Source organism: Phalacrocorax carbo, chromosome 7, assembly GCF_963921805.1.
Source record: "Phalacrocorax carbo chromosome 7, bPhaCar2.1, whole genome shotgun sequence".
In the NCBI taxonomy this organism is placed as follows: Eukaryota; Metazoa; Chordata; class Aves; order Suliformes; family Phalacrocoracidae; genus Phalacrocorax; species Phalacrocorax carbo.
The window spans coordinates 10,580,318-10,594,463 of NC_087519.1; the positions used below are offsets into that span (position 1 = coordinate 10,580,318).

Here is a 14,146-nt window from a genome sequence, read left to right on the forward strand (position 1 = left end):
AAAAAATGCATAGCAATGTGCATTTGGTATAATCTAAGTCGTGAACCAGGAAGGACAGAATTGCATAGTTCCATCCTGATACAGAAGTGGAAAATAGACTAGTCAATGAGAAGAAATTCCTAAATTATAATTCAGGACCTGAAATGACATCTTAATGTCTGATTGGAGAGATCAGAAAGGAGGAAAAAATGCAGCTTAGCTTATCCTAGAACTGGGAGAGCCAGCCAAAGCAGGCATCTTCTAAAGACCCTCAAGAATCATCTCTGTTTTCCTGTTTATGCTTCATCTATTTCATTCTCTCCCTCTTCATGTTCACTGTTCTTGTATTAGAGTCTTGCAGGTGAACCGCTTAACTCATATATGCTGTGCATATTAAAGCAAGGCTGCAATTCCATCGCTGTCATATTTTCCACATGCTTTCTCAAACCATGGCATGAATAAGCTTTTTGCAATCATTTACTGTTAAGAGAATTAATTTCCCTTTATAACCAAGAAAACAGAACAAGAATTATTCATCTGCTTTCACATGCCAGAAAAATGTTTCAGTAAGATATCCATCTACATGAATCAGAGATGGAGATTCTTTGAAGATTTACTGTAAAAATCTGCACCATATCACACTACAGCTAAGTGTAAGGCCTGTCAGACATTGTTACCACTTTTGAAAAAATATTTCTGTTACAAAAAGTCAGTTACCTGGTACAGTGTTCCCACCAAATACTTCTATTGAAACAGCCTCTGTTACAGAAAATAAACAATTACATAAAACTGAGGATAAAGCAAACAATTCATTAATCTAATGCATTGACATAAAAGGTAACATGAACAACAATTACAAGATTTGTAGTTTGTAACTCAAAAGACCTTTGACAAAATACCATGCATCCCTATATATGGCATATACATATATATTATGGCAGGTGGGTAATGAGGTCCTATTTTTATGAAAAAGAACAGACAGCCTGTGACCTGTGAGTGTACTAGAGAGACCAAAGGGCCTGTCTTTGCTACTTTTCAACAACAGGAATCGTAAAACACCCAAAGGCTGTATGGCAGGAGGTAACCAGAGCAGCCTGGTGAGCGTCCAGCTGGGGGGAGTATTCCCCCAGCTGTGTGACAACGTGTCTTTATAAATGACAGCCTTTCATGAAGTAATTACAGCAAAAATCTAGTCTTGCTGGAACAGTCTACTACTGTAGCAATTCCCGAGTAAGATAAAGAGCGCTAACTCTACTTATCACTGACACTAAAACCTTGGTCTAATTAGAGCAGATGGACTAACACAGATTAACACAATTGGATCAAACTTATCCTGTGGAAAGCAAGGCCTTTTAGAGGTAACATGTGGTTCACTTCCAGGGAACAACATGTAATTAGACATAGCACACTAAAACTGCTAATTTTTCACCTGACAAGGGAGTTCTGGGTTGAGCACAACATAATTTTGATGTACACAGGAAGAAAAAAAGGGGTTCTCAGGATATTTACTACTTAAGTCTGTGTACATAATTTTTTCCCAAGTCCTTAGTTATTTTAAATGATAATTGTATGTTTCAAGAAAGTTTTAAAGAAGGCCACGTAAAAAATTAAATAAAAAATTTGTCCTCTCATGTTTAACTTTTTTTTAGATATACCAAAACTACTTAAAAATTGTACACGTAGAGTGGAAAATAAGATCAAGAATACCAAGGCATTTTGGTTAGACTTTTCAAGGGCAGATTTGCTGAGAGATACAAAACCTTAAACAAAGAATTAAAGGATTGCAACTTGGATGCAACAGATCCTGCTCACAGGTTAGTAAAGGCATTGAATCTGGTACAGTAATCTATACTAGCTGCAGTCTTCTCCCTTTCTAAGACACTTTACACTTGTTTAAAGCACTTCTACAAAGCCTCCCTTAATACTTTTGCCAGTGAACATGTTACCATTGGTGCCAACAAAAGGAATTCCTTCCAACTTTTCTAGCCCTCAAGGTAAAGCACACCAGTGTGCCAGAGAAAGCATATGTATAAAAGGAGACTCAGCCATCCCATGAATTATCCAGGCAGTATTCAATGATAGGTTAATGTTCACCAAAAAGTCACTGGGTAAAACCTGATCTTTTCCTCATTCTCTGAAGTGCCACTGACTTAGCAGCCATTACAGGCACAATTTCAGATATTTCACATGAAGGAAGACTATCACAGTGTTTTCATGTTGTACTGTGAACCTCTTTCTTCAGGGTCTCTCAAAAAGAAACTGGGATTGAAGATTTCTTTCATGAGGCTACAAAGATCTGTCTTCCAGCACTGACCAGGTGGCCTTGAGAAGTATTAAGATCATTCTGACCTACTTGCCAATTTTTATTTTATTTTTAATTAACAATCCACATTTTTCCGGACATATCACAATTCTCTTGAAAGTCATGGGATTTACCGTCAGGCATTAACTTGGGCAAGCAGAAGTAAAGGGGCTGATTAACAATTATTTCAGTTTTAAAATATCGAGGAAAGTATGAGTTGTTAAATTCTGAGATCTCAACACCCACATGGAGACCTGTCAGCCTTAACAGGGCTTTGCAAACTAGGTAAGAGGAACAAGTGCTCCCCTAGGCACAGCCACTTTCAGGTTGTGTCCCAAGAAATGACAGGTTTCTGAAAACATTGGTTCTGCTCAGACCTGCTGTGCTTTTCTATCTTCTTGCTCATTTTAAATTGCACTTAAAATTTTAGCTCAGGTTAAACAATAAACCAGAACCCACTGTTATTCCTTAATAATGTGGACAATTTCGGTCATTATAAAAGTGATAGTCTAATACAGGCAATGGCAGCCAGGCATAGCACAAACAGGCAGGTGCTGAATAAGTTTTCTACCATAGGCAGCTTTGCCAACGTATATCTGGCCTGCAGTACCCTTGCTATTTCTGTCCGGAATATCTCTGGAGGAATGACTGCCAAGCAAAAAGTACTGCACCAATTTGTGGCGTGTTTTTGTGATGTGCATAAATGAGTTCTTGGATAGGCTTAAATTCATACTGACTTGTGATTTAAGTGCAAATTTAAATTCTGCTGTGTCTAAAGAGGAAAAGTTTGTGCATGGCTATGTAAGTCTGCCAGCTGGCCCCCACTGTGACTTTGTTCCTTTGTTTTTAAAACTAAAACATGAAGCTTAAAACGGTTGTTTTACTATTTAGCATTATAGAAGGTCATGTTCATACCAGGGCCCTGGAAAGAAAAGCTTTGGAGCAACTGGGGAAGTCACTAAAAGTAAGTATATATATGACAGATCAATTACATTACTTTTGTATCTCACCTTTAATGACAATGCACTGGGACCTGTCAGGCTTGGCCAAAGACTGATAAAGAACAACTGGTACTGAAAATTAAGTTAAACATTAGATATTAGGTTGAGTATATGAATATTCTTTGATAAAACAAAGGAGCAAACAAGACAGTAGTGGTCCCTTCTAGCTTTAAAATGTTAAGGTGATTTTAAAGTGGAAAATTAAGTTCCACGTGCCAAACACCTGATTCTTATAACTGTACAGCTTCAGGGTCTTGTTACATATAACTAGTTGAGCATTTAGCTACTAGGTAATACACACCTTGCACTTACTATGTTGGATACTTATCTCCTAAATCCACTCTTACAAATACTTCCTTCTTCAATAGTCTGTCATCTACTGCTTAAAACTGCCAAAGAAAGCAGAATGAGCAGTATTAGATGTCAGTCACTATATTCATCCTAATGTGGCTTTGTGACCACAGAAACTAGATGGAAAATTCCTTCAATGCCCATGTGAACACATGTCACACTACATACCTTGTTACTATAATGACCCAGGTGATGATCCTGCAGAAACTGAGAAATATTAACCCTAGTTTCCCCATAAAGCTGGTTTAACAGCCACCTGTGAAGCAATAAACAGACATATAGCAGGATAAAATAGAAGCCAGCTGAACTTTCACTCAATATTTTTCAAGATTAGTACAGCACACAAGAATGGTTATTCTGACCAAATATTATATAAGATGTTAAAAGGCTCTAAAGTCAGAGGCACTTGTTTTAAAGTGCATGTAAATATTTACTGTGTATGTTGTGACCTCTCAACTTGGTGCTTGGCTTGGATCTCCTGTAACAGATACGGTACTCTTAACTCTTGGAACATCTGCCAGAGCCCAGGTTCTCTACTCTTATTGGAAGGAAGAGAAGTTAGAACAAAACCACTCAGCTTGTACCACAGAGTCATTCAGTTGGCTTATTGCTTCCATAAACTTGCATTAACTATAAGAAACAAGAAGCAATTAACTATTCCCCACTACCAGACTTTTTTTATTTAATTTATTTTGGAATTGTAGTCTCATTTTCTCTCTCAATAAATCAGGAACAGGTTAAATTTCTTCCCAAACTTCCACATAGGTGTAATCCACTCTCCTAGTACCAAATTAGCATGACAAGCTATCTTGATATGGGGCATGTTAACAGAAATGTCTACATGCTTGCTTAGTAATGAAAACCTGCCCTTACTGTTGTCCTAATAATCAGAAATTCCATCTCTTCCTAGCCAGCTGCCAAAATCCTTCTTTCCTTAAAATAAATAATGTCTAACCTATACTTGTATATTATACTTCTAGATCCATGCCAAAGTTCATGTCACAATGACCTTGTGATTGAAATGCATCATGTGAGCCACAGCACAGTAACAAAGCAAACAGAGTAGGAGAACAGGTTTGAACATGACAATGTAACAAATGGTTGTCTAAGAAAAGTTTGGAAGAGGATTAGGAAACACACACTGTTTCCTAAGGCCTCTGTTGCCTTCAGCTGCAGTGGCTATTTCTGATTTGTTCTGCTGTGCAAAGAAACACTGAAAAAAACCCATGTTATTAAAATACAGATGTGTGGAGAGAGCTTAATTCCTTCTAAATATGTCAACATAGCCTTAGCTATACCGTCTTTCTCACAGCCATCAGGAAGGCTGTCTGCACAGCATCCACACAGAAATAGCTCCTGCCCTACATATGGAAGAGAAGCATTACAATTTTACTGAGCTGAAGATAATCTGCGCTTATCCAGAAACTTGATAAATGTAACTGATCACTTGAAAATGTGAAAAACACAAATTTAGCAAAGATTTATTTTCCCTGCTGATCCACTGGTAACAGCTACAAGCAAAAATCCTCCTCACTGGAACATGAATATGCAGCGGTCTTCTAAGAAAACAATCCTGTAACCACAGTTGCTCAGACTGACGCAGAGTGGCTGGCGATAGATAATGGGAATATTAGTGAACAGGAAGGTGAGTTATTCTGTGCTTGCTCAGCATATCCAGAGCACAGACATTTTGTCTCCAAGAGTTTTGGCGTGCCACACAAGTTGCAAGGAAAGAAGAATATGACTTTAAGCATCTTTTCCACTTAATTACAGAACATTATAGTTACTTGCAAGGCCATTTAATTTGCAAGATATTGCAACACCTTCTTCAGGCATTGAAATGCTAAACACGGCCACTTTACCTGTGGAAAATATTGTTGATACTTCGTGCCACAGCACACTTCATAGCTAATTGGCTTATACACGCAAACACTAGTAGATTGTTCAGATTATAAACAGTCAGTGCTACCATACCTATTCCTGAAAGATAATGGTGGAGACAGATAACAAAGACTTGCATACAGTTCCGGGTCACCAGTGCTATGCCAGGCTCACCTAGGTGCATACAGCCATTATGGAAACCCTACTCAAGCTACCACATGGCTCACTGCTGTTAACCTGTTGTACAGGTGTTACAAAGCACATGTATTCTGGTGTCCCCTTACTCCACAAGTACAGTCAAGGGTGGTACTGAGCAAACATAACCACTCTGACAGCCCCAAACCTGGGCTATACTACAGTTACCATCTTTTGTTGAAGTGATTCATGCACAAAACACAGGTTTGTAATACTGCTATATCCTTCTTCATATTATGTTTCTCCTTCTTAGTATGACCCCGTGGTTCAGGTGTTCTCCAGCAGGCTACACAACAGGCAGCTGCCTCCAGAGTAGAGCCACATGTTCGGCAACTGGTGGCACTCCTGTCGGACTGTCCTGAGCAGATCTGGTGAACTGTGGAAAAGTCCCCCACAGAACAGTGAAAACCACTGGAGGACAATCAGCATTCAAACAGCTAACCCTGTTCCTTTGCCAGCTAAATGAATTGTTAGCCTAGGTAGCTCTCATTTCTTCTCCCCAGCACCTCTGAATGAGGAGAAAAAAAATTAAGTTCATGAGCAAGAGTTAGGGACTGTTCTGAATTAAAAATCCTGGCTAGTGTTTAAGAGCAGAAACTTAAGTTACCATCTGAACACATGAAATGTAATAACATACAAACACAAGTCCTAGTGAAACATAACACAAGTAAGAAGAAATACTTCAATTTAGTTTGGTACTTTTCTAGTTCACAAATAGTTGGTGAGCCAAAAGAGCCAACAAATCAAGCCAGAGCATGATCTAAAGCCCAAAAGACAACCAGAGTTACTAAAAATTACTAGTAGGAAAAAAAACTCCAAATCCTTTAAAAGGCCAGAGCTGTTTTTGACATCCCTTTTAAAACATAGAACATGCAATGCTCAGGTATCAAACGCTTCTTTTCCATTTCATTTTTTTGTAACTGGCCACTCACTTTTCTTTCCTACCATCCACAATTGTAACTACAAGAATACCCAATGAAGTTCACTCCCCCCTAAGCACAGAGCCCCTACTTCAAAACAAAGCAAAAATCTGGTTTATTGAATGTAGAACACAACAGCAGCATTTCAGACGTCAAACATCCTCATGTTAAAATATGTATATCCTTGACAAACTGATTGTTTTTCTGTGGCACTGTGACCTAGACGAAGTCTGAACCTGCTCTGAAGTCCTGATCAGGGGGCTGACAGCAGGAAGAGTGATGGATGGCAAAGGCAGCCACTTGCTCTGGCTGAGCAGGCTCCACTGTACTGCCCATCCATCACTCTGACAGCTAAAGAAATTCTGTACAAATTTATCTACAGGGCACTAAGCAGGCAGAAGGCAGAGCATATATCCCACCAGCTGAAAGGGTAGATAACCAGAGAGGAATATTAGGCCATTTAGTTTCCAGAAGTAAATTGGTAAATATCATTTGGCTTCACTGACTAGGCAAGTGAGAATATGCCAGGAAGAAACACCATGGAATTACAACTGTGAAAATGATAATGATATAATGACAAAAAAAAAAGTTGCTGGAAAGATATTTTCCCCTACCTGCCTCCTTGCTTTTATTTGAAAAAAAGAGCACAAGGAAAGAATAAGACAATAAAGAACAGCCTTGCCACTGTGTGTGATGTAAAGAGGAAAAGATGAAAGGTCATAACATAATTGCGTCCTTAAATACCGACAGCTGGAACTTTAAATCAGGACTCAACTGACACAAAGATTTAACCATCTCTGTCAGTTTTTCAAGCTATAAATAAAGCAATACTCTGCATTATTTTGCTGAGGTTGATGACAATATTCTCTTTTGCACATACACTCCTTCCCAAGCTGACACAGCATGTGCTTGTATCGTATCCATCACATGCTCTCCCGTTAATGCAATTCAGCAGAATCATCTTTGCCTCATCTAATAATAATGCCTTTTAAAGTTCCATATCTAAGGATCAACAAAACTGGCGTTTCTGTTTCGTACTTAGAGAGGAAACAGATTTGCCTGGGGCAGGTGAAAGGATGCATTTTAAAATAATTAAGCTGTAAGTCAAGGCGGAGTTAGGCAGAAGAAATTTAGACCCCTCAAAGACGTCCTTTTTATTGCCTCTGCCTTTCACTTTTCCTGTTTGAAAGGTAGCAGACTGCAGCTTGATTGTACCAAAATATGCCACGGAGTATTTATCTTGAAAACTTCCTGCAGGTGATACAGTGATTTTCTATAGATTTGAAGATTAGAGGAGAACTAAATACTCATATTAAGTGAACAACTGCCTGTCAGACTTTCAAATGTTTTCCTGCAATAAGGGGGAGAAGCGTAATTGCCCAAATTGCTTTGTTTGCTTTTCTTTGTAAATGAACATCCTGCTTTAATCAATCCACACTCTCCTTTAATTAGCAAATTGGTGATGTGAACAACATCTCTTGCTGTATTTTAATAAATTCCTGTAATTTCTGGTGCTGCATCCACACACTATGCTAAGTAAAGATTGTAAGGGTGTTCTCAGAAACATCTCTATCCTTTTACCATTATATAGGCATTGACTTTCAAGTTAACAGCTCTTGAAATAAATATTATTTGTTCCTAAGCATTTCCTTTCAAGAAGGCAGATATTAAAAAAAAAAAAAACAAACCCCAAACCAAACCACAAATGAACCTACCTTACCTTAAGTTACAAACTTTTAAACATGTTCTTTTGACAGTGCAAGAACACAGACCCTGGTAACTCATCTCAAAGTCACCGCTTGTGTTCATACCAGCCAAATTCCCACTGGCTCATGAAGCAGTTTTATCAGGCACAGAAAGAGTGACCAATACAGCATTACAGTAACTGTAATGATGACATGCACATCTAAAACCAAGATGTCAGTTTTACATTTGAGCACTTAAATAGCTGGTGTGGGCCATTTAAAGAATACCTGACTGCAAAAACCTTTTAACTCTTCTGGCTAGCTAACTCCTAAATCCAGAGAGTCACTGGTTACTTTTTAGGGAAATTAATTCAGGAAGTTAAAAAAAAAAACAAACCAAAAAAAACCCCAAGACACCACCACCACCACAATTTAATTTAGCCAAAGAACTTCAGGTCCTCTGTAGAAACATAATTAGCATTTCTACCCCATGCTCCCTGAAAGCTCCAATCCTACTGTGAGCTTACTTTTGTAATTTCCCCTGAAAAAGGAAGTAGTAAATCAGAATGTTATTAAGGCAACCTTATTAAAATTCCCTAAGCCTTTCTGGGTCAAACATCATTTAATTAAATTATTTGATTTCCATTCTTAAGTTCAGTGTTATTATTCAAAATAATCCTTGCTATTATATTAATAACACCAAAGAAGTCACACCATGCAAAAAGCATTTGGTTTAGGAAAAGGTTTTGACCATGAAGAATGGTAATCAAAGAAGTGCACTGGCATTCAAGAGGCAAGGTAAAGAATAGACATCTCTTTAATACTGCTTAAACTGTCTACTCCAGATCACAATGCTAGTGTTGTTCTTGCTTGGCTGACCATATGGAAATTAAGCTTTCCCCCCATTCTTCACTGCTGTTTTCCTAATGTTGGCTTCTGAGCCATTTAATTACACTCTGTCATAAAACTGGGTGCTCAGTCTGACAGGAACAAGGATCACCTAACTGCTATTGTGATCACCGGAGCACTTGTATAGGCAACGGCGGTGAAAACTTTTACACTTCAGAAAGAGAAGAAAATGCATTTCGTCAGTCACAACACAATGGCTCTTCTAAGCCTAAACAGTTGCAAATGTACAGGCTCACGGACATTGCCATATTCACAATAAGGCCATTCATATAGACTTCGCTGAGGCAAGTTAGGGCAAAAGGGTCAGAGGGCTATGAACTTTGATCTATGGTTTCAAATTTGGCAGCCCTTAAAAAACCTCCTGCTTCAGTAAGTTTCTTGATTAACCTAATAAGAATTACACAAGAAGTGCTGTGATCTTAGCACTGCATCGGATTAACTGCCTAGACGGTGTTCTGTGAAGCCTAAAAATCTCATCAAGAAGCATAATGAGAAATAGACGATGGAAGTGTTGAGAAAAAGGTCTCGAGTTTGTGTTTTAATTAGGCAGGCAAGAAATTGAAATGAAAGTTACCTGAGAGCTGCGTTTTCTGAAGAAACAGGGTATTTGTATGTAGAAAAATATTATTTCTTATACTCTGTAGAAAATATAATTAACAAAGAAGAAAGCTCAAAAGTGTTTTCAAGATGAACCTTCAGTAATCCAGAAACACTTTTTCCTTCTGTCATCTTCCACACAATAGAATCTAATACCAATATTCATATTTACAATAAATTACACAAATTAGTTCAACTAAAAGTGCCACCATAAGCAGTAAGAATCTCTACAGCTACCTTATTAAAACCACATCAGGGAAGGAAGAAATGTGAATTGTTACAAAGGCAAAGGCTTAGCAATTAATTCCTAAATTAGGCCATTAGTATATTAAGAATTTTGTCCATTTAATTAACTACCACTGAGTGAGACCATTTTAGATTATATTACAATCTAATTAAATTTATTAAAGTAATCAAATATAACTCATCTTTTGGATTATCAGCATTATTCTTTTGCTAGGGATATGTTTTGAAAGACACTGCTAACATATAAATGGAAATCTGAATAGCCACAGCAAGCCTACTCTTCATAAATACTAAGAATTGCATGAAAAGAACTATATGATTAAAACAAACAAACAAAAAGTCATAATCCAGCACATTTAGCCCATCCTTACAACAGACCTGCAGACTAGGTAATTATTAAAATGATCAAGTTTTTGTGTCCTGGCTTATAGCGACTCACACACATGTAAGGAAAGTCAGGCCTAGAAGCTGATTAAAGCAGGAGAGTTCTCTGTCTGCTCGCTTCTGGATCAAGCGCCAGCAAAGGCAATTGGGTGCATGCCTTTAAAAGGAATGGGAGAAACAAGTCTTCTGCTACATGATTAATAAAACAAAACAAAACCCACACCACCATCTCACTGTTCTTTTTTAAAAGACTTCTGGTCCCATTTACAGTTTTGAGCCCCCCTTTAAAAGGAAGTGCTACCCAGGATTGGGCCCCCAAGTTTCCATGCTGAAGCCTGGATTTTAAAAATCCAGAAACAATTATATCTTTGAGCCTCACCCAGCTCCATGGACAGGAGTTGTTCAGAAGGGCACAAAGCACTCCTGTAAGAGTCATGATACACTGCAAAGTGACTGTGTAGCAACACTAGGCAGCTGCATTAATCATTATGCTAATACTTAGCCACAAGTTTAGATATATCTTTAGCATCTTACACTGCATGCTCACACATCAACAGCAAAATGTTCCCCAGGAAAGTTTCCAAAATTTTTTCTTTGAAAAGTAAAGTTCATTTGTGGGTCAATGGGGTAATTATGGCAGAATGAGCCTCCCTAGCTCCAACAACAGTTTCACATTTCAAGAACGCTCCTTCCCATGATCCCAAGCTACTAATTTCTCCTATTCCATGTGCTTCTCTGCTTATGAAAATAGTAACAATAAAAGAAAGCTAATCAGTACTATCAATTAGGAATCATCTCATAGAACAGGATTATACTGTGAAATTGGAAAAGAAAAACATTTTAAGTCTGCATTGGGCTTGCTAGCATTCATATTTGTATTGCTGTTTTGCCTAAATCCTCCTATATCACTTACCTGCTGTGAAGAAGGCTGCAAAAATGCACAATGAAGAAATTCTTTCAAGACAGTTTATAATTCTCCACATCACTGAGTTTTCTGTGGAAGAATTTGAAAAAGCCTGATATGATATCTTGTCTATATATCAAGGAGCCAGGAGAACCAGGAGGGAAACTCCTCCAAGAAGCTTTTAAGACACAGTAAAATGAAACCGGCTGCCAAGTCAAAAGCAGCATGTTGAGTTGAGTTGCTGATCTTGCTAGGAAGCCGTTTACATATACAACCCACACTAATTGCAAGATAATAAATTTGTTTATCTTCAATTAAGCAAACCTCATAGAATAAGCTTACATGTCATTTGTGCTATCTTGCACACATTTTTTATTACTGTTACAAGAACATTTTTCCAATCAAGTACGTTAACAGCAAAATTAAAATGTAACATGAGTAAACTATCCTTTATAGTCAATAAAGCATAGGAAGAAAGTGCCAATGATTAAAAAAAAATGTGCAGCACGTTGAAAATAATTAAGAAATCTGTGTGGTTTAATAAGTGGAGGAGTGATGTCAGCTCTCCATTTGCTGTGCACAGAAACAGAAAGCTACGACCAGCGCAAACACAGCTACAGACACAAAGACATGCCCTGCATGGCAGTCCTGTAGTCACTTGGGACAAGGAACAGAGTAAGGGTAGAGCTCTGGAGCATGCTGTAACAAACACAAAGTAGCCACAAAAACCCCCAAAAATTCACTGACATGGTAACAGAAAAACCATAATCAAGCCTTGGAGTCCTGCTTGACTTTTCACCTGTGTTTTAAGCTCACCAGGCCACCCCCGAGGTAGAAGCTGCCCAACAGAGCCCTGTAGGCTCAGCATCGATATTAGCCATGGGTAGAACAAGCTCATAGCAGCTACACCCAACCTACAGAAAGTCCGTGTAAGTGCTTGATCATGATTTCTCTCTGGAGGTTAGTTAAAAACTTTCACACTACCAGAATTGAAGTTTGACCCCCAAAAGACAGGACCAGGAGCATTGGCAGTAAATTGCCCAGGGTTTGATAATTCAATCATTACTTATCACCCAGATGTATTTGCCTTCTGGTTTGTTATATATATATTTAGTTCATTAGCAAGTCTGAGCAATTCTAAACAATTAACTACACAAATTATATTTAAAACTCAGTTTGACATTATAGCTCAGCTGCCACAAGCAGAGAATGATAGGTCAGAGACATGAACTGCCACGCAGTTGTGGAACAAGGTCTACAAGAGAGAAAGAGTTTCAGTAAGTTTTCCGTACACCTAGGAGTATCATACTTACAAGTCTCCGTAAACTTGCACACCAGGGAGAAAATTACCAGTGTGGTAGAAGAGGTCAGCATCAGCTACAGCTTTAGTTAAAACCAGTAGTGTTCTGCTAAATCCATGGTCTCAACCTTAAAAACCTTAAAGGCCTTAAAACTGGTCCCTTCTACCGAAAAAGTACAGACATGCTGTAAACTGACAGATAAAGTACTTCACCCAAATCAACAGCACACAGACTTGCTTTCTAGGTTAACTGGAAACACTCAAACATAGGGAATGGTGAGGCACAAAGTCGTGGTAATACAGCTCTTCTGCTTCCAGACATGAACCATGTATACCCTTGTACTGTGCAAAAATGTCAGATTTAGGCAGAGCTTGTGGGGGAGAGAGGTCTGGGGTAGCATTCTCCACATAAAATTTGATTTAAGGTAGCTTAGATATTTTCAATAAAACTGAAGAAAATAATACAACTTCTTAAGAGCAGTGAAGTGAGGTTTGCAAAACTTTCTGTCAAGTATGGGATAAACATTAACCATGGTATTAATGTGTTATTTCTGCTTAACAATATGCTCGCTGCCCAACAATAAGTTTGGTGTTTAGGCGTGCGTATAAACTTGATTCAAAAGCCCAACACTTTCATGGGTGCTGCACTTTGGTTATCAATGAGAGAAGAAAAGAAATTCAAAAGATTAAAATCCATCTGAAAACAGTTTGTCTTGCAAAATAAATACACAGCAAGTAATACAACTTTTGTATATATTTTGAAATTCAAAACCTTGATCCTGAAAAGATTTGTCTATATACTATCACCTAACTGAAAATGTTTGTTTAAACTCTCTATCAAGCTGCACTGAAAATTACCCAGAAAGGTTTAATGTTATTTAGCTATAGAATCATCTCAAATGCCTTCAGGAGAAAATACTGTGAAGATATTTAACAAGAAAAGGAGACCAGAATCCTTTCCTTCCATGCAGGTATGAAAAAAACATCCATTTAGAAAAAGATAAAGCCTATATTCACTGGTTTCACTTCTATTATGACAGTACTTCCAGATTTATAACTACTGAACTGTTGACTAAACTGCTTTTGCTTCCTCCTTCACTAAATACTTTAGCCTAATCTTACAGTGCCTTCACAGAACTGACACCCTGCCAAGCAATGTCTCCTAAATCAAGATTAATCTTCAAATAAGTGAGCATAAGGAACAAACGTGTCTGCAGCATCTCAACATCCGTATGAGAACAGTTCAAACACATTTGAGGCATTAGGTTAAACTGTCTTGGCAGTGGTCTGTACCATATCCCCAAGGCAGATGCATCAGTCATGAAAACCAGTACGTTGTGCCTATTTACCTAGAAACACTCCAATTTTAAATCTAATGGTCTAACAGGATGGCAGGAGTTGTGGCTGATAAACAGGCAATTTGATTCTGAAAGCAGAACAAAAAAGTCAGTTCAAGCTCTGCTTGTTGTATGTCCCTCCCTTTAAAAAAAAA

General features: G+C 38.1%; 1 long non-coding RNA gene across 1 annotated transcript in view; it reads right to left on the bottom strand.

The window, feature by feature from the left end:
• LOC135314183 (uncharacterized) overlaps positions 1–11,520 on the bottom strand; it is a 51,165-nt gene extending 39,645 nt beyond the window's left edge. The window contains exon 1 of the long non-coding RNA XR_010373634.1: positions 11,364–11,520. This is a non-coding gene — a long non-coding RNA (uncharacterized LOC135314183). The remainder of the gene's footprint in view (positions 1–11,363) is intronic.
• Positions 11,521–14,146: the final 2,626 nt, after the last annotated feature.